The sequence below is a fragment of the Protopterus annectens genome, chromosome 3.part0 (genome assembly GCF_019279795.1).
Source record: "Protopterus annectens isolate FY-2018-M chromosome 3.part0, PAN1.0, whole genome shotgun sequence".
Taxonomy (NCBI): domain Eukaryota; kingdom Metazoa; phylum Chordata; order Ceratodontiformes; family Protopteridae; genus Protopterus; species Protopterus annectens.
In genome coordinates this window covers 1978112227-1978134924 of record NC_056731.1, presented here as the reverse complement: position 1 = coordinate 1978134924, position 22698 = coordinate 1978112227, and positions in this window count along the sequence as shown.

Here is a 22698-nt window from a genome sequence, read left to right as displayed (position 1 = left end):
TGTGCTACTGCCATACTCCACCTAGATTTCTATCTGTCACCCTAGGTATTGGTAACAGTGACCACTAGCCATGACAGAGTGACACGTGAGGGACATTTATCAGAAGAAACTGCTTGGTGTATGTACTCATCTTGCTGTTATTTGCAGCCTTAAGGTTGGACAGTGGAAGTGTATTCATATAGCCTTCTTACAGCTAATAGAAACATTTCCTTACCTGGCAGAGCTGTGGAGAAAATTTTTGTTAACGCTACCTGACTGTTTCTACACATACTCAAGGGGGAAATTATGCATACAACTTACCACCATTCCTAAGATTTGAACTCTGCCTGTTTGTACAACAAGATGCAACAAGTCTGTGCTTCATCACAATGAGCTATTGAGGAACTGCTGTCTCTTACTTGATTGTTTTCTGCCTAATACTCTCTTGGTTGGACAATCGGACCTTGTAATTCTGACTTACATGCATGGCAGATAGTTCTTGTACTCTGTATTAATACTTTGACATATTACAATCTGGAAATCAATGGTTAACATAAAGCAATGCTGTAGGGGATACAGCATAATAGTTTACACATTATTATTCAGGGGTCAGATCTTAGTGCATGGAACATTTCATATAGTTGATCTCCTGTTTTACAGCTCCACAATCTTTGTCAGATGAGCCTCAATTAATTAATGTTGTCCGAGCCACAGTTGCTGTGCAGAACCTGTACACATTAAGATTCATACCGCCACATCCCAAAGTAAACACAACAGTCTGGGGTTTTTAGTTTTATTGATGGGTACTGACACTTTTATTGATAGACATCCTGTACATCACTATTACTCTGCTAACATCTCATTTATTCGTTACACACAGTACATATTTTCACCTACTGGCAGTTGACATTCTACTCCTTTCTATTTATTTTCCCTGAATACTGCAAGCTAGATTTGTACTCACCAGCCTCCCGGTGCAGCCTTAGCAACTTGCTGGCATGGGCATCTATGTTCACAGCCCTCTCAAATGCAGCTGTACAAGAGATAAAGAAACATTTATGAATACCTATCAATCACATACGCAGGCAGGACTTTGGTAAACACTAATTGATACTGATACGTATGCACTTCTGGGACATTCTGTGCCTGTGCATCTGGTCCAAGAGCTCCCTCTTCCTATGATTGAGGTCAGTAAAATGGTGCTGGACCTGCTCATCAGTTCAAGGGATGCCAGTAGCACTGGTGAAATCATGTGTGAGATTATCCCAGGCCTCCGCTTTGTATTGGGACCCCTCGTACTGGCTCTGCAGCAGTCTCTCCTCATGGTCTTTCACTAGAACTCCAACCATTACCCTGGACTCCTGAATGCTCCACTGCTGCGCCCGAAAGCATGAACCCTCTCCTACTCGTGCCTTAGTGCCTGCAAAGATGAGCTACAACTGGTTATGGCTGTATTCCCACCTGCAAGGTTTAAATAGGGCCAAATTCCCACTCTTTGCTGTCATTGGACCATTTTGAATATGCTGAGCTAAGCTAAGTGAAGCACAAACATGCTTAGCTAAGGTTGGCAGTGCTTAAAGGGTTACATTTTGAGCACTGCTTACCAATGTGCAAATCTGCTTAGCTGGGCTACTTACTGCTTAGCATTTACATTTAAGCAATGCTTACACCAGCTTAGCATAGTTGAGCACTATTTAACATTGCTCAGATTTCATTTTATAGAGTATCAGGATTGTGGGATTGAGTCATCATTACTGACATTATAATTTTGTGTTCACCTGCCATTACATCTCCCTATGTGCTTTTATTACATTATATTCTTGTGTGACAATACTGCATGGGGCACTTGTGTTTATAGGTGGGTTTGCACATCTTTTCTAGACTGACACCTCACTTTTGGACCTACTACACTGCCCTGGTTAACAAAAAACAGTTGCTACATAATTTAAGTTTACAAAAATAATTTTAACAGTACTTTCCAATAGAAAATAAGTTGCCTGTTTTGATACTCAAACCATGAACACCTGCATGTAAAGGCAAGACTCTAACCACTACACTACCTCAGTTTAGAAATGGCACCTGTATATTTACATTTATCTCCTATGGGATGTTTAAGCTATGGTAAACAGAGGACCATAATGTGCATACCTGCTTAGCTATGCTTAAACATTCCTTAGCCTATAAAAAAGTATATATTATTATTGTATAATTATGTTATACAAATTAGTCTTTTGGTGTTCTGACAACTCATTGAGGACTGCAATTGTGAAATAATGGTATTCATTTTGCTTTCAGGCTTTTATCCTTAAGAGACACCTGCTAATACATATCCTGTTTCTATCAACTTTCTAAGTGTGTGAGGGCAATTTTTCAGACATGTCCCTATTTTATTGTTTTTTTTCCCCATTATTTGTGCTGCTGTTATGGAATATTGGCATACATTTCCTATAAAACTTCTACCCTTTGGTAATTCATGCTAATGCGTGATCTGTTTTCTATCAACTTTCTAAGTTTAATGGGCAATATATACGTTTTGTCCCTTTTGAGGGATTTATCCCCCATTACTTGTGCATTTGCACAAATGATTGCTTTAGCAGGTCGTAGAGGTGTCATACGGCACTTTGCCAATGCAGGGGGGTTTGTCACAAAACGTGTCACACACCCCTATGCATTGCTTTCTTGATGATGTTTATTTTAGTGTCTGCGGAAACTGAAATGGTCATTATTTCATTTCAGTGTCCTCAGATGCTGAAATACTGGCATAATATTAGAGGTGACAACATTAACAGCATGATGATGATCCAAAGGGAGGTGCAGTGCAAGAAGATACAGTTACTGTTGGTGGGTCTTGATGCAGGAAAGGCACTTGATAGAGTTAGCCTGGATTCTGTGGGCAGGGCAATGGCACCATTTGCATTTCCTGACAAAATAATGGGGCTAATTATGAAGATATATGGAGGATCAGTGGCAAGAAACAAGGTGGGATGGCTCCTCCTTGAAAATAGAGCCATTGGAAAGGAAAATATGGGGATATAACTGGTATGGTACTGAAGAAACATTACCCGTATTTGCAGATGATATTATTTTGTATTTGATGAATCCAGAAAAGATGATTTTGGAGATGAGGATCACTTTGAGATAGCTTCAGTTGTTTGCAGAATATAAAATGTAAGAGGATAAAACAAAGGCTGAAGCAGCAAACTGTTCCTACACATGAATTGGTTCAGCAATATCCATATCTATGAGAACATGATAAGGTAAAGTATGTAGGTGTTTTTATTAAAAGGATTCTATTATGGGAGCTAAGGATATATGGGGAGAGACTACAAAGTTAATATGAAAAGTAAGAAGTTGGAAGCTCTTTTTAATGGATATGGATAGTAAGGTACAAGCAGTGACAATGCTTCTAGCTACCTTAGTATTGTATACAGATCAGGCATAGGTTTATCAATGAGAAGCAAAGCTGTGAGCCATAATAAATAAAGAATTGAAGGTATTTATTTGGGAGAGAATGATGGCAAGATTTAAGTGGGATATGTGTTTTCTCCCCATGAAACAAGGTGGTTTAGGATTACCAGATTGGAAGGAAAATTATAGAGCTACACATTTAAGACTCATATACATAAAGACTACACATCAAAGTGGAAGGAAATAAAGTTAAAATGGGGGAGGGGTCACAAAATAAGGAGAAAGTATTTTTTGATGCACTCATTTATGTAAAGTAGTAATAACCATATGGAATATTATATGTGCAAAGTAGTAACACATATTTTGAGAACGAAGCCAACACAGGAATTGAGAAAATAAATTTAACCAATAGGGATAATTATAAATAAGGGCACAGAAAACAGACAAGTGGGAGCTGAAATTTATTTGAGAAAATTTGCAAATGAACCAAAGTATTGTGATCCAATAACTAAGGACAGAAAGGTTATGTACTGGGAAGAGGCCAAGGCAATGTCTGGACTGAAGCTGCAGACTGCCTTCCCAACTAAGGATTGATAACAGAGTTTAGGCATAAAGAAAAGGACAGAAGAATGATAAATGATAGACCAGTTCTGGCTGAAATGATAGGCCAGCTCTGGCTGAGTTTATAGGGGGCATGTTTTAGTTTACATATAGGTTTGTAAGTTAGTACTAGGCTAACTAGCCAGTTACCCCCATGTGAGAATCAAATCTTGCACCATGTGTCTGTAAGTATATATATATATATATATGTATATATATATATATATATATGTATATATATATATATAGAGAGAGAGAGAGATGGCTAGATATAGGGCACTTTGTCAGAAATTTTGGTGAAGGAAATTATTTTAACAAAATAAATTTTTCTTTTGAGCTAGGATATAGAAACTGAATTCCCTAGAGACAGTAAGCCCCTACTAAGTTTAATGTTGTTGGCTGTAATAAAAGCAATTACTAGGAAATGGAAATCAAAAACAAAACCAACTATAAGATAATTGTTGAATGCTGTAAAGGAGATAAAGGAACTGGCTGGAGGTCTGATTTTTCAAAAAGAGAAGGAATACAATACATAGAAATGAGTGGAATCTCTGGGAACAATACATACAGAATAATGTTCAGGAGGAGTGATATTTTAGAAGAAAGTGGACTTGAGCAATATTTGTAATGCTCAATTGCATAATTGCGAGGACAAAAAATTTACAAGTGTAATGTGTTCAAAGGAAAAACTGTTGCAATGGATTTTTTTGTCTTGTATTATTGAATGTGTATTCATGTTAGCATGCATTGAATGATATCAATAAAGATGCTCAAAAAGTGGTCACAAACACATGCTGACCATTAAACATAGACCTTTGACCTATCATAGTATTACATGTAATAAACCTATGCACTAGAGAATGGCAGTGTACAAATAGCAAATTGCCAACACTCACCTAGCAGACTTTATACATTTTTGAATCAGGACACCATGTTTGTGTTCATTATTTGCATATGTAGTCATTCTCACTAACATGCTGGCACACATTTTTACATTATTATGCAGGTCATTTTCATCCAATGCGTACTGTGTTATTTTTACCGAAAACACTATTATGCTATAAGTAACATTGAATCACCCCCTGTGTACCTATCTGTACTCAACATCTATTTAACCTAATGCAGGATACAATGAATACCCCTTCCATTTGTTTAAAATCTTTACTTTTATTCTTCCTTGTGCAGTGCATTACAGGTGTGTCTCTTTAATCAATGTTTTTTTTTTTAATGCATTTACCTGATTTTCACATAAGTAAAGTGTTTTCATTTATTCAGTTATAACATTTTGTATCTGGTGTTCTGTTTATTGATAGTTTATAAGGTAACTTCACAGAATTAATTGACTGTGATGACCCCACTTAAACCAGGGGCAGCAACAAAGGAGCATTATTCCTCATCACTTTCTCTGGTAAGGGGAGAGTCACTGAAAGCAGGGATAGAAACACACAATTTCACCTAAGAGTACACTGGGAACAGGCTCCAAACCTGGGACTGGACTATATGCTTCACTGTAGGTCCCCAAATGAGGCTTCCCACTAACCACGGCAAAGCACTGTATCTCAGTTCTAGTTGTTTGATGCACTCACTTTTAAATATTTGACATTCACAAATACAAACAGTCTTGGGAAAGGCTGGCACAGACCTACCTGCTACTGTAGATCCTCTTTCCCAAATTATAAGGTAATGGCTGCCATAAGCCAAATACCACAGTACCCTTCAAAAGGGGTGTTAAATTATATTGGATAAAATAAATATTGCTATAAATGGTAGCATGTAATCCAAGTAGTAAGGCTTTTTGGAGTGGCACTGGTGTTATCACAATGAGCATAAACACTCTCAGATTACTAAAATTACTTTCTAAATAACTAGTCACAATAAAAGATAGTAAAACATTTAATGAATAAAAATGATTGAAAACATATTTACACCGAATAACTGATTTCAATAAACCACAGAGTTTCACACACAGGAATTATGAAAATAACACTGTAGGATAGGTTTCACACTGATATTAGAAAAAATCTATCTAAGTGTAGATCCCTAACTTTCTAAAGATTAACTGTCCCTGTCTAATCTAATTAACTCAGCAAGGCAAGATGATACTCTTACTTCTGCAAGGCAAAATAAGAATATATGTCCACTCTTCAGGCTGTTGCCTGGTCCTCAGTGAATAGAACAGTGATTCCTAGTATTTCAGTTGAACGACTCTGGAAAACTCTGAGTGATAACTACCGATCTGAAGAACAACAACTGACAACTGAATAACTACAAGAACTACTGAACTACTACTGCAATTTCACTACTAGACTTTAACTGACTCAGCACCTGCTTTTATAGCAGCTTTTTTTATAAATCACAGAAACATGTTATGAGAATTCTACTCTCTCATATATGACTTTAAAAAGCAAACAAAACAGTTGCTGTGGTTATTTTATTCCTTTCAGCTCTGGTGCATGATGACATCACATCTAGGTCATCTGACTGGCATAACCTGCATTCAGAATTCTATTTAAAAACATGTACATTTGGTCAGCTATAAGAACACTGTTTCATCTTACATAAATCAAAGTAATAATCAAAAAACATAAATCTATAGTTAGTCATACAGGCATATTTATCACAAGGTAATTTACAATTATTTAAAGTGTTTATAAAACTTCAGCCATTTATGCTAGCACAGACAATAATGGTAACCAATTGGCTCACTGACAGAACACATCATGTGAAAGTTGGTGAATCCTGACAGAACACATCATGTGAAAGTTGGTGAATCAGCCTTTACCACTAGTGCTGTCACCATAGGCAAACCACAAAGATCTATGCTTGGCTATTCACTGTTTGAACTCTATTTCTCTACATTGTAGGCTAAACTATATGGCCTTTGGCTTACCACGTTTGCTGATTCTTGCATATTGTGTGCAATCATTAAGTCCACTAATAGTAATAACATAGTACAGGAAGCCTATACACACGACTGAATGGTGACAAAGCATACAATTTACAAATAAATGCAAAAATGTGAGTTTGTAATGTTGCCCTTCTGAAAAGTGGAATTCCATATTAGTCAGATCATTGACAACAGTCCTGATATGCAGAAACTCAGCAATGCAAGCACTGGGAACATGTGTAGATAGCAATCTGAACTTTGACCACAAAGTGTTCACACTGCATTACCTTTGCTGCATGTTGGTGTGTGATGCTCACCATTGTGCAATAATGCATTAAAGAAAAAAAATGGGGGTAGATAGGACAGTGCTGAAATAGGGAGCAAACAGGAAGAAAAATAAAGGGAAAGCAATACAGGAATGTCCAGGAGGGAGGGAGGAAAGAACCATAGCTATCTATTTCTTCAACAGTAAAAACTGATTATATGTGCAGAATATTAGCTGAAATTAAACTGTCACCTACAGAGAGAAGGGTGACTACAACACAGTCATGATTATTGCCAATTGGACCAAGTCAAGTGTATCAAGAAGAAACAGTAGCAAAATGGAGATGTCCATATGGGACAATTTTTTTTGTGGGACAGGTGCCCATATTTTTTTTGAGAGAGAGAGAAGAATGTTGGGGAAGAGATGTAAGAATGTGTGGGTGAGGTAAGTTGGGTAGGTGAGGAAGCAATTTCAGGCAGACAAGATAAACAAGACATGAGACAGGGACTGTGAAGGGCACAAAAGTTTGGGGGACACCATGATTGGGGTGAGGTTGGAGAAGTCATGAACGCATGGTCATCAAGCTAGGTGACAGTGAGAACTGAGTTCTCAATCACTGGACTTCATCACTGTCACCTCAATCCACAACTATCTGGAGTGCCTGACTTTTGTGTCTCCTCCTCCACATATTATGTTGGACTTCTTTTTTTGTACTACATATTCTTAAACTATATGTATTGTTTTTAGCCCAGCACAATGTAGTGTTATCTATTGTTACTTAGTTTAATTTTTAATTTTTAGATGTTTTTTCCACTTGACACACAAACCTGAAGAAGTTCTAACTGACAAAAGTGATCTATGTTAAAAATGCTGCTGAATGTTGGTAGAAAAGATTCCTATGGAATTTTGAAGACTTATGTTAACTTTTTTTTTGTAGTACTACAATGAAATGCTTTCAGGAAGTTTTAGCAATTATTAATGTGTAATTTTTAGTTTAACTTTTAGTTAGTTTAACGTATCTTGGATTCACAGAGTTTGAAGTAGGACAGTATTGTGTTGAATATCACACTGGTTTATGGGGCAAGGGTTATTTAGCAAGTAAATATAGTAATTCTCTTTTCTACAACACAAATACTCTAGTAAGCCACTCCCATGCTTTTTAACCATGCTTTGAAACATTAATCCACAGAAAAGCAAATGCAGGCCAAAGGACTCCACAAAGAAGAAGCGATAAATCCACTTTATTTATACAGCAGAAAAGGTTAGCGCTTTCTCCCTGAAACAAACTAGGAACTTCATCAGACAAGTAAAACATGTTCCAACAGCTTTTTAAATCTTGTGAACTTAAGTGCATGTGTAGTGACATCACAACCACACCTCTAAACTCAACTAAACCACACCCCTGGTTCATGGCATGTATACAGCCTTGCTTAAGAGAAAATACCTGAATGAATGACTTAAGTATAAAATGTAATATGTAAAATAGCATATCAAACATTTTAAAATTGTAAACAAATATAAATGCTAAATAGACACTGTTAAAATGCCAAACCTTGGTTTGCTTTTCTGTGGAGTATTGGTTTGTTGCTGCTTTTCTGGTTTTGTATGCTTTAAAACATGTATATAAATGGAATGGTGAATTTCTACACTCAATTCTGTTTTTTCAGCTTCTATGTCTATCACTTGTTTGTGTGTTTTTAATAAAGAAGATTTGACTTGAATCAACTTGTGCTTTCCTACTTTCATTAGTGGATCTATACTTTAGAAAGTTTTAAAGAAGCCAATTATGCCACCTGTTATTAGTTTGGATATTCACAGTATGGTTTTATTAGGTGCCAGAACTCTAGGGAATCTTGAATCTTCCACACAGAGAAGTTTCCTTATTATTTGTTTTTGGACCCAGTATATTGATGTTCTGGGTTTGTGAGACTTGAAGGGACACCATGGAGATTGTTTGTTTTGAAATGAGGAAAAGGAATCTGACATACACACTAGAAAATGTTAGTACACATGTGATATTTCAACATAGGTCTGGATTAGAACTCTCGTAACAATGCACCTTCAAAACACAGGATGTATAGCTTATCCCTCTTTCTCACACAAACAGCAATGCAGCAAAGAACGTAAATCAATATGCATATGACCAACTGCAACAGCATGTGCACTGATGTCAAACCATACAAATGTTATTTGTACATGTATTAGTTTTGGATATTGTGCACCTAGTGATCACACAACCTGCCATGATTTTTGCTTGTAAATATGCAGCTCTGTTTTACATTTCTGTGTTTGCTCACTGTTCTTCATTTGTTGACCAGTAATCTGAAACATGCAGTGTGTAAGACATTCTTTATCATTAGCCTTAAAATGTATGAGAATATTAAGTGGAAATAATATCATATGCAGCTGCCAAAAAATGAAGGGCAGGTTGGATGTTAAGGAGCACAACCTGTGACTTGTGTGCTGCTTATTTACATTTCCAACCTTACATCTAACACTTTATAGCTTTAACCTGACACACCCAGTGGAAGTAAGGCAACCTGCAGTGCTGTTGTGTTTTCCTTGTCCCAACCACTAATCATTCACATGTGGACTCCATTAAAAACAAACACTGAGGGGGTTACTGCCCTATATTAACATCTCTTACACAGATCCAAGTTTTTGGGATTCAGCAATTCTAACGAGTTCATGCCTCGTTAGCATATGCACCATGCTAATGATCCTGCATCTTCACCATATAATAGGCAACCATGTAGGTAAGTAAACTGATGGTGAGGAGAATTGTATATGTTTAGAAAACTGCAAAAAAAAATTTTCTTCAGGATATATCTCTACAGATGAGTAATGAGCTGCAGAAGGTATGATTCCATTTTTTCACCTACATACTGCATATGCTGGAATGTATTTAAGGAAAATCTGAAGCAAAGGCTTTTACAGTTATATCTGTATGCATAAATTGAAAATGTATTCATGGCATGGTCATGCTTGCCAAGCCATTTCAAAGGTATACATGATTGCCAAGACATGAAAATGGAATGCTGTGTGATAAATATGCACAAATGTTTCAGGGACAGTCCTTTGATAGTACTTCAAGCATTTCAAAGATGATTTATTAGCAAAATGTGTCATTTCCCTAATGTTTTGAGTGGGGGGAGCAAAACTGAGTTACTAGTATGACACAAACAAGGACAAACTGTTGTTTTGGTGGGAGTAAAGCTGAGTTACTGTTACGGCAGAAACAAGGATGGACTGTTCTTTTGAGAGGCAATGGTGAGTTGCTGTTATAGTACAAACAAGGATCTGCTGCTCTTGTTACTCTCCCTGTTTTGCATCCTGGCTGTTGTTAGTATTTCAAATCTCTAGACTGTTTTATGTTTCTCCAGTAGGTAATACTGACTGGCTACCTTTTTCAGTTTTATCTGGAAACAGCTATTTTGTACTTATGTGGTACTTATGATGTATATTATCCTTCTGTCTTTTAGGACACCTACCAGTATGCTACCCAGGCATGCCAGTCCATGTAGACCCCCCCTTCACCGATGTCAAGAACCAAGTGATTATAGATGACTTCAGGTAAGATGGTGCTTTTCTGCTGGAAAGGGGATGGGGAGATATGGCACATGGAATGTGAATATGTTGGCTGATAGTAGATGATGTTAATGCTGTGGTTCACCATGGCAAGATATATGAGCAAGAGATGATGCTGCCCTTACCTCTTGTTTAACTTATTGCAAGACCATCTAGACTGCAGAGGACTATCTCATCTGCAGATGGTAAGGCAAACATTTTTATGTCAGTACTGCTGAGCAATTTAAAGAACTATAGTAGTGTGTAATGTTGATCTCAGGCCGGTTGTGTATAATGCTCTACTGTCTGTAATACTAGCAGCACTGTTAGTTTGTTAGCATATGTTTCACTATAGTAGTACAGGTATTATTTTATTCCTGGGTTTCCTGCTTTTTGTCACAGATGATCATGACACTGGGAGTATGGGCCCTGTGCCATTTGATGTCAGTGTATCAGCAGACTCTGATGATGGTGGTGGCCAAAGTGAGGCACAGTTGTGGGGTGCAGAGGTTGAATCTGACTGACTCTGAGGTTGACATAGATTCATAGGTTCATAGGATGCTACTAGGCTATTGACCCAAGGGCGTTTACAGGCATAGCCGTTAAATCCCAATAAAATACTAGATGAGAGATATCATTTATGCCCAAGATTTTTCTAGCAAGTACTACTGGGTCTATATTAAATCAGTGAACACTTAAAATAGCAAATGCTGATTTATCAACCCTTTAATAGTGAAAGCTGACAATCCTGAAGACAATGAACAGCGATTTTTTTTCCCAGGGAAAAAAATCGCTGAGCTATTTTTGGGACTTTGCCATTTCCTCTACTGTGGTGCGATCTCAGAGTTAGTATATTTAAGTAGGGGGGTTGAAGTCCCCGACTTTATTTTATGTTTTGAACTTTTTTTTTGTGGAACAGCAATTTTTTTCCCTGGGAAAAAAAATCACTCTTCTGTGTCTTCAAGATTGTCAGCTTTCGTTCTTAAGGGTCGATAAATCAGTGGTTACTATTTTAAGCATTCGCTGATTTAACATAGACTCATGCTACCCATGTCCAGGTGAGAAGCAGGAGCAATCCCTGGCAGAATTTATGGTTTCCCATCCAGTCATCAAGGGTTATGAAGGTGTTCTGCTTGACATAGGCTGGACGTCTATTCCAGAGGGGTGGCAACCTTTGAGAGATCTATCTGTTTCTCCAGCAGGTCCTATTTATGTCACAGGCTGTGAGGTCCATGGAACAGATGACTCTATTCCCATTTGTCTTACTGACGTGTGGCATTTTCACTAGATTCGGGTCAGAGAGTGCCATGTAAACCAGACATAAGTCACCCTGAAGTAATCTATATGCTGAGTACAGTGATAGTGACTTCAGTCTGTCTGTATAAGACATATGCTGGAGACTCTGAGTTTTCTTAGTTAGAAATTTCTGAGGTTTCTCAAGTTGCTGCAGGTATCTGGTACGGTACATACCAAAAGGAGTATTATATTATATTCAACATTAGTACTGATGAGGTACAAGTACAGGAGAGTTATAACCTCTTTTGCTGTTGTGGCAATGCCTTTGCTAATCAGATGAGTGATGTAGAATGCCTTCCTCTCCACAGTAGATACTTGGTGGTCAAAGTTGAGGCCACAGTCAACTTGTGTTCTCAGGTATTGCACTACAAAATTGGTACTTAGGGTATTATTGTTTATTTTATAATTAGCAGGGAAATTGTTTACTGAAGAAAATCATGATGCATTTTTTAGCATTTAGTTTAAGACTACGGCTTTGACACCAGTCATTTGGTGTATTAGCTCATTTTGAAGAACATTGATATCACTAGGGGATTCAATAATAGCACCTAATTTGCAGTCATCTGCAAACTTGGTTAGCCACAGCCCCTCCATTTTGGCCTGGACATCTGAGAAGTATATGCCAAACAAAAGGGTATCCAGGACTAACCCTTGTGGGACCCTACTGGTGACAGGTCTACTAGTAGAGGTGAAGTCTTCCACTTTGACTGAGTGCTGTTGATCTGTGAGACAGTTTGCAACTCATCTGACAACATAGGAGTTGATATTCAAATGGGTTAGTTTATCAATGATGACCAACTGTGGGATTGTATCAATGGCCTTGGCCAAGTCAAGATATACTGTGTGCACAGCTTTGCCTTCATCTATGGCTCTGGTCATATTTTTGAAGAAGTCCACTTGGTTTAGCAGGCATGGCATACCCTTGACAAAACAGAACTGGGATGGATCTAGGGTTTGTAGGTCACTTATATCCTTATTAATGAGGTTCTTGATGATTTGTTCCATTTCCTTACAGATGAGGCTGGTTAAATTTATGGGTCTATAATTACCCAGATCTGCTGCTGAGCCTCTCTTGTGCAGGGGGATAACAGCTGCTGTTTTCTATTCAGAGGGGATAAATCCAGTACGCAGGCTGTGGTTGAATAGGGTGCCTAGTGGAGTAGCTAGCTCTTGTTTTAGAACATTAAGAATGCAGCCCAGAATGCCATCTGGTTCCATGGAGACTGTGTTCTTAGTCTTGGAGAGATCATTAATGACTTGCTCTTTGGAAATGCAGAGGGGAGGAGGAGATGTTGAAGACATGGTTTGTGGTATGCTTGGGGAGATGAGGGGGGTGAAATTTTCATGAAACCTGTCTGCTAGCAGATTTGCAATTTCTGCAGGGTCAGCCCTTGTGTGTGTGTGTGTGTGTGTGTGTGTGTGTGTGTGTGTGTGTGTGTGTGTGTGTGTGTGTGTGTGTGTGTGTGTGTGTGTGTGTGTGCTGCAGATATCATCTGAGTTTTACCTTTAGGTTGCAGACATAGCTGAAGAAGACCTTATGGTAATCCTTGGCTATGACTGCTAAATTTTCTCATAGTTGCTCTTTGAGGATTTTATGAGTTGCTTGTTTGGCCAAGGAGGGGTGGTCTTCCAGTTCTGGGTTCTCACTTTTGCATTTTTAGACAGCAACTTCTTTCACTTATTGTATAATCTATTAATGCCAGATGCTCACCAGGAAGATTTTTTTTTTCTTGAGGATCTTGCTTTAATCCTTTCAGGCATGGTTGTGTCTATACATTTGTGTAGATGTTTATAGAGGTCTTCAGTGTATACTTTAGTATAGCCCTCAATGCCATCTGTGGAAACTGGAGCTTGGAAGTTGATTATACCATCCCTTAGGAGGATATACATAGCTTTGATGAAGGTTTTCATCCTGACTTCTCCTTTGGGGAGTACAGGTGATTGATTTATAGTTGGATTTAACCATTGCGGGCCTTACACTTGAGGTGTTGCATTGGTCACTCATATTGGTGAGGACCAGATCTTGAATATTTGTGCCCCTTGTGGGGTGGTGCATTATTTTTTCCAGGACATTTGAGTCAATAAAGTCCAGGAATGTTTATGCAAGTGAGTTTGGGCTCATATAAGTTTCCCAATTAATGGAGGGATAGTTCAAATCACCCATAACTTGGGTGTTAGGTTGTACTTTAGTTGTCCCAAGTAGGTCTAAATAAGCTGTGTGGACTTCTTGGTTCATGGAAGGGACCTGTAATTAAGGTTGACAAGAAGGGGGGGGTTCTTACCCATAGTGATTTGGACTTGGAGTAACTCCATAGAGTTATCTTGTCTGATCAGTCTAGAGCATAATTATCTTTAATGAAGATAGATACTCCACCAACTTTGGTTCTCACAACTTCAATTTGCAGTCTGAAAGTGTGGAAAGCATTGTAGCCTTGCAAGATCAGGGAACTTTCTGCAGCATTGAACCAGGTTTCTGTGACTGCACAGATGTCAACATCTTCCAGGGAGAGGAGCGCTTCCAGACAGTACAGTTTCTGATTTAAATTCTATATATATATATATATATATATATATATATATATATATATATATTTATACATATATATATTCACATCAGAAATTTTGTTTTTGTGACCTTGCTAAAAAGGCATTATGGGGAAGCAAGTGCCTTAGCCAGCAACTGAAAGCCTAGAGGTGCCAGGTAAAGACCATCTCTGGCAAATCATAGTGGTCAATCCACCATGTCATCCTAGGCTGACAGGAACTGGATCCCCTTAAAGTGACATCAAAAACTAAGGCAGTTATTGAAGTCAATCGTTTTCTGTTTATATTGTGGTATCTTCCTAGGTGAGGGTAAAATGCTGCTCATAGCTAAGGACATACCTACCTGGGACATATATTCAGAGAGCTCAATCATGTCTCTCTTCATATAGTCCAGATGGAGTCATAATGGTACTTGTTGTTCAGAGACTTGAGTGTATGTATGATCTGATGAAACCTTGCACCCGACAAACCGATGACCGTAACCTTAATTTTGTTTTACGTGGTAAGTAGGGCATCTGTATGTCTCAGTATAGAGTCACCTATAACTAACAAATTTGGAATATGTGTGCATTGCCTTAAGGGATTATTTGGTGAGACACTGGTGCTAGTATTTTTATGTGTATTGGGTGCTTTAGGTGTTGTGTTAGGTATAGCATGTTTGTGTATTGGAGGTCTCTGGTGTTTATATAGGTTTCTGGAGAATGCATCCACATATGAATACTTTTTTTTCTGAAACAGAGTAAAAAAGAAGCAGTTTTTTCTTAAATAAATTATAGCAACAGAACAAAACCACAGAACAGATCTTTTCTTAAATTAAGTAAAAGCAGCAGTTGGTGTGAAATACAGTCAAAGTGCAACAAATGCAATATTAAAATTTAACTTAGTGTTTGCAGTTGTCTCAGATAGGTTGGTAAGAACAGAGGAGCAGAGGCTGATCACCTAACTCTCTGGATTCTTTCTAAGGCAGCCACCCCCTTGCATTTCTATTGGACACAGCCAGTAGTACTTCCAATGCTACGTCAGTGAGTGTGCTGTCCACATTCAGACATGGCAGGCCATGGAATCATGGTCTTGGGCATCCCCATGAATGGACCTCATCCTGCAGACATCAGTCACATTCAGGTAGCAACACTTCATCTGACCTTGAGCATAGAGGTGTCAGTGCAACTCCTGGCAGAGTCAGTACTTGCGGTTGGGATGACAGTGATGAGCTGCCACCTCTATCATGCATGGGTCACACCTTCTGACATACCAAGATGTAGAGCCAGCACAGAGCTTGACTGTGTTCATGCAGACACTCGCACACCAATTTTACCTGGAGAACCCCTACAGACATACAACAGTTACTCATTTTGTCTCACTGGCCATTTGTTGGCTTATCAATATGTCTGCCTTCTTCTCTTTCTTACTTACACACACTCACCTACATTTTGTATTATCCTAGGCTTCCTGCCCCACCCCTCACAATTCCCTGAACAAGTGATGATAATGGAGCCATATCCCTGTTTTTTATCTTTTGAATACAGGGACACAAAAGCTTTGTGTCTGATGCTCAGAGTGCATAGCTAAATTAGTGCTTAGTATATCTCCATCTGTGGTGTTGAACTGGTAACTGTACCTTTGAGTTATATTGGCCTTAAAAAGTTAGACAATTGATAGCATTAAAATTTCCCACCTTTATAGTGAATGATCTTGTAGGGTTGTGACGTCAGGAACTGCAATGTGTATCATTACTTTCTAACTTCTCTCTTTAATGATTTTCCAGTACAAACACATGGTGCTAAACTGAGGGCATGCAGTGATCATCAGTACGTTTGACAGGTATGACCGTGTGAATCTTTGATGCCTAAGGCCTACTACTTAGTAATGGACTCATAAGTCAAATAAGTCTTTGTTGTAGATATTATGCTAAGTTCTGTACAACTCTCCCACCTTTTACCAGCTTACCTGATCAAGTAATGAAATACAGTCATATTAATAAACAATACACTGCAGGTTCAGGACAGACCTTGTAAATACAGCAGTTGACACAGTTTTAGTTCAGGACTGGATCTGTCTAATGCAAGCAGTACCCAGCCAGTGCATGGGGCGATAAAGGTTGTGTGAGTTGCCTGGCATCAATGTTACTATATGTATGTGAGTAGGAGGAAGGTTTTAGGCCCCTAGGTAGAAAGTGAGTGTGGTATGCATTGTCTCTTGGGCATACTAAGCACGCCTACATCTGCCTACACCCACAGCAGCTGGTAGTTCCCCCTGTGACTCCTCATCTGCCTATTGCTGTGGTAACCTTGGCATTGGTTGTGGGATATGTGCCCCTTCCCTTTGCTGATCCTACTGAAGCTGTTTTTTTCAGGATTATGTTGTATAGCATGGCACAAACTCTTGTTTAAGCATGTGCCTCATTATGGCATTCTTCCATGGGTGTGTGTGCATTTCTGATGGGTGTCATCAGCCACTGTTCCAGCACATAGCCTGGATACTCCAGTAAATGCCCCTGTGGGATATCCCCCCAGCTAACATCTGGTACAGTTGGGAGGTGTGCCAGACATGTGAGTTGTGATAACTGCCAGGGGTGCCAGCACACATGTTCAGGATTATTCCCTTGGCATTACACATGACTTAGCAGTTGATAATGTGGTAGCACTTTCTGTTAATGTAGAGCCTACCCTATTCCCCAGGTTGTGCCTTAATTTCTACATGTGTGCAATCTATGGTACCCAATACTTCAGGTTAGTGTGCTACACAGTAAAACTCCTGCATATTTCTGGCCCTCTCCTCAGAACTATGGGGAAAATATATGTGGTCACTGGTATGTTGGAGCATAGCATTCAGGAATTGGTCAAGGATCCTGCATACTGATGCCTGTGACACTCCCAGCATGTCCCTTGTTGGTCTCTGGAAGGTACCTTTAGCTAAGATTCTAAGGGCTACACCTACCTTTGTCTCCACTGGAATGAGATCCCCTCTGTTGGATCTGGCTCTGAGTTGAGGATGGCAGAGGTCACAGAGTTTCTCTTGTGTGTCCCTGACCACACTATAGTGGTCCACAATTTCCACATCATGTATGTTGTGAAAAGTTAAATGGGGACTGAAAACTCTTTTACTTCTCAACCTAGGCCTATTAGCAGCAGCAGCATTGGCTTCAGCCTGTAGAACATACAAATCTACACATACATACAGTATGTACACATACTGTGCTAGACTAGTGTCAAGCTCAACAGGATCTTCTTTGTCCGCTGATTCTGCCATATCCCATTTGCTTGGCTGTGGTTTCACTAGATAGTAGGTAGGCACAGTGGGAATCTCATTCATCCATTCATGCATATCACTAATTAGGTGACGAGGCATTTAGCTACCTTAAGAGAGTCATAGTTACTCCTACCATTTACCCGTGCTTCATTGAATTTGTTCTCTTTGACATTCAGAGCACTGGGCAGAAATCACATCACGTCAACAACCATCTTGGGCCTTTGTAATGCTTTATTTTAATTAAATTATCAGATTCTCCCAGTCTGCACCAGTTCTAAGTTAGCTGCTAGCTGCCAGATGATGCTTGACACTGGTTGGGACCTGCACCCACCACAGCTGGGGTGATCCACAAGAATGGCCCAGCACATGTCCAGAGTCACTGCTGCCATCCTCCCAACCCCACTGGGAGGGGAGGCATGGTGAGGGGGCAATGCCTTGTCCAGCCATAGCACTTGCCCAGCCCCGTTTCAAACCCGAGCCCATATGACCCAGCCCTTAGAGCCTTATCCCAAAGTTACAGAACTGGCTTGCTGACTTCCCCTACCTACATTGTGCTAACATGCTGCAACTGTTCACCTTGAAGACCTCTGTGGATATGGGTATGCCCTGGTGCTAGACTTACATCCTCTCCCCCATATTTTCAAGGGCCAGCAAGAGCTCACCTGATGCCGCCGTAACCCCAATGCTTTCCAGGACATGGGCCCATCTCTTGGGGCAAAACTATTCCAGGGTGCTCCACCCTTTATAAAGAAAAGAGAACTCTCCCAGGGGGCCCTGCCGGCTTCTCTGGGATCGTTTGTGTCACCACACTGAATGCCTCGAGGTGCACATTTATGCTGATCCAGATTTGGGGATCTGAACCTGACTCCCTTTCAATCAGCTGAGGGCAACAGAGGCCATCACTTCTCCTTTCAGAATGGTGCACACCTATATCTCAGGACTGACTGACCCATGATCAACTGCTGTTCACATGGAACCCTTCTCCACTTTGGCGTTCAAAGCTCTCATTTGAATATTTGCTACAACCACCATGATCTGCACCAGTGGCGGCTCCACCTGGGCCCTCACCCTGGCTTTAGTGCCACTACAGAAGCCCTCCTACTCATTGCAGCATAGCCACCTTGGCTCCCAATGCCAGCGACAGCTGGATATGGGCCATCCATTTTCAGGGCTAGTTGATTTGGCAGGTGAGTTGTTACACACTCCTTAGCAGATTCCAACTTTCATGCCCACTGTTCTGCTGTTTATATCAACCAACACATTTTCTGGGGTCTGATGAGTGATGGCATTGGGCACCTTAACCCAGTGTTCGGTTCATTCCACAGCACCAGTACTGCTTACCAAAAGTGGCCCACTAGGCACTCACATTCCACACCCTGCTCCAAGCTAGAGATTCATGCTTCTTACTCACTTAAAGTTTGAGAAAAGGTTGAGATTGTTTTGGCCCCAAGACCTCTAATCATTCGCTTTACCAGATAAAACTTCATCCACTGAGAGCCAACTATCCTGAGGGAAACTTTGGAGGAAAAAAGCAGCTACCAGATGATTCAATTAGTCTTTCACCCTTATATCCAGGTCAGATGACCGATTTGCACATCAGGACTGCTACAAACATCCACCAGAGTTTCCTCTGGCTTTGCTCTGTCCAGGTGTAGTTCAACATCTTTTGGATCCCACCAGGTATGCTCACACTCCACTGCCCCGATGGGATGGGTGAGATAGGCCAACAGTGGGCCCCCTGCATGGGCTGGGAGGATCCCACCTCAGCTGGTGCATGCTGGCCCTCACTTTAATTGCACCATGGGGTCTCCTGCCCACCCTCAGACTTGCACACCTGTTAGACTCCTTGATCCATATTTCAAGAAGGGACAGGTAGGTTACTGATGTAGCCACAGACCCAGGGCACCTGAGGTAAGCCCACTGGCCTGGTGATGGGACATGGTTGGGACATACTGAGGACAGTCCAGCCCAGTCAATAGTCTCACTGGGAGCTGGGGGTGGAGGGCACAGTGGTGCAGCAGTTCACTTTGTCATTTCACAACAAGAGGTTCTCCAGTTCGAATCTCAGCTGGGGTGCCTTCTTTGTGGAGTCTGCATATCCTCCTTGCATTCTTGTGGGTTTTCTCTGGGTGCTCCAGTTTCCTCTGGGTGCTCCAGTTTCCTCCCACGTTACAAAGACATGCATCTGGATTATTTCTCCCCAGGACTCTGCTAAAAATTGGCTCATTCCAAGTCAGACTTTCCCAGTAAACAAATGTTAAATAAATAATTTTAAGCAGCAGCCCCTAACATTCTGTCCGTGTAGACTCTTTTCTATATCTGTATGCCAAAAGTTTTGAAATCCACAAAAAAAAAACAGCATGGAGTTTATAGCTTTATAGGTCTATAGCTTGTTGAATAGCTAAACCATGTTGGACTGGTTAATTAGCTGCTTATGCTGTAACTAGCATGCCACAGTGTTTACCTCGTTTGCGTGGTGGTGCACACTGAATCTAAAAATTTTGTGGCCATGTGTTCATCACACCATGATATGCACACAGTGAAAAATGACTGCAAAGGCTTTATTGAATTCCCCCTGACTATGTTTATGCCTTTTCATTCTCTGGGTACACAAACATATGCAAATAGAGAAGGGTAAATTGTTTAGCTTTGCTATATTTTGACATTTTACAAAAAATCCTCATTTGGATTTACATTTCACTACAATTCAAGTTTTAAGATTGTTCACCATAGTAAAAAGATGCATAATGTATTTTGAAAGATAATTACAATGTTTGTAAGCAGTCTACTAATGTTAAATATTCTCAACACTGGAGTGACAAACATCATTTGCATGCATTTAATTCCCAGCAGTGCATCTTTTTATTTTTCTGATATGAAAATAATGGCATGACAGATGGTTTATAGCTTTATTTCCCAAGAAATGTACAAATAACAACTTATAATCCATAATGAATCCTGACTAATAAAAAAGTAGTCATGAAATGCAAACTAAATATATAATTTTAACATTTCTTGAATATAACCCTTTTACCATAAATGTTAAATTACATTTTGGGACACTGTATATACTCTATAATATTTGCAAATGTGAGCTATTTCTTTGCATGTTTTGCAAATGCTGACATAAAATACCATTGCTGCAATTTTAATGTTTATGATAACTAAGAAATATATACAGATTACTCATACCATATTTGCAGATGAAACATAAATCTTTCATAATATTTTTCTTATATGGATACTAGTGTAGGTTATTGGGTCAAGGCAGCAAATTTCATATTTTTGCTTATTTTGATTAAAACTCCTTTGCATATCATGCAACACTTGAAAAACATTAAAGCCGAAAAAAAGCTTCTCAGGGGTTGTAAAACAAAATGAAGTGCATGTGCATAGCATGTCTTAATAACTGGTGCTTTCTCCTTAAACGTTAAAACTGTTTTTTAATTTCTATGGAAAACGTGCATGCTACATGCCTTTCACATGAAATCATTTTGCAGATGTAAGAGGCAGGGTTCATAAAAGAAGGATGTACAGGTTGTGCAATTATTTAAACTTTTGTAATGCGATTCATGCAAACTGTACAAGATAAGTAGCTGGAAGTACAACTCAGGATGATCTGAATGAAAAGCGGATGAACACACCTCAAAGCACAACACAGAGCTGTTACTAAACTGCATTATATTGTCTGGTTGCGATATTCATTTCCTGCAGCTCTACATTTGTTTGTACCACCATCATAAAACTGACCTTCTTCATGCTGGCATGTTGAACAATACTGTGTGTACAGAGTGAGCAGTCAATGAAAAGCTAGTATAACCAGAAGACATTACGTATCATACACCATTGAAACAAAATGATCAGTATTCAGTAAAAATCAGTCACTAATCTTGTGACTGCTTTACAGAAAAAATGTGACCACAGAGCACACAGAATACATTCAAGCATTTATACTTGATCTTCGTGAAGCCAACAATAAGCCAAAGTATATCTTACTGTGTACTGATGTGTTGCTATATCACCACACCTTTCCTCTGATAATGCTGGTTGTACGATACAAATCTATCCAGGCACTGGCATGTCTGCTAAAGACAGCAATGTCATGCATATATAGCTGCAATAAGAGTGCTGTTATATTGTACAGAACATACGTTTACTACCAGATAAGAAAGGCACATGATACCAGCATATTTTTGTTTCTGCCATGATGCCCAGTGGATGTAAAACTGAAGAGCAGTGCATGTAACTTTCTACTGTGGAAGATGAAATATGTACAGAGCATAACGTTTTCAGTTGTAACTGACTGTCTTGTTATGGTAATGAGGCGAGTCACAACTTCAGACTCAGGGTTGGCCATACCACATGGTGGACTGCTTTGTGGGGACCATAAATATATCAGGACAAGGTTAAAACATAAAGTGATATACAGCTCCAGAAATATGTATTTCTCTCAATCACAAAAGTACACATGAGCAATGCAAGTCACCTATTAACAAGGTAAACCCAGTAGTCACAACTGTATCTTTTAGGTGTAACCATGAAGCAATGCATGCTAAAGTGACTTACTCAGTCTTAAAGTATGCAGATGTAGGTAGTGAGACTCAGCTTACTGACTACAGGATTAATCTTGTCTGTATCTCACAGTCTTAACCCTAGGAGATATAGCTGTAGATATTTAACACCTCATCTTATAGTAACACATCAGCCATGCTTGCTCTGACAGGAGGTCATAAGATGTAGACTGCAGATTGCCGTGTATGCCACACAAATGCTTCATGCAGTTTGAAAGTCTCAGGATGCTGAATCGACAAATAACATTGAAGTAATACACAGATGTAGTTACTGGATGTGTAGAAATTATGAGCAAAATAGTAATACTGTGAGTACTTTATGGATGAATCAT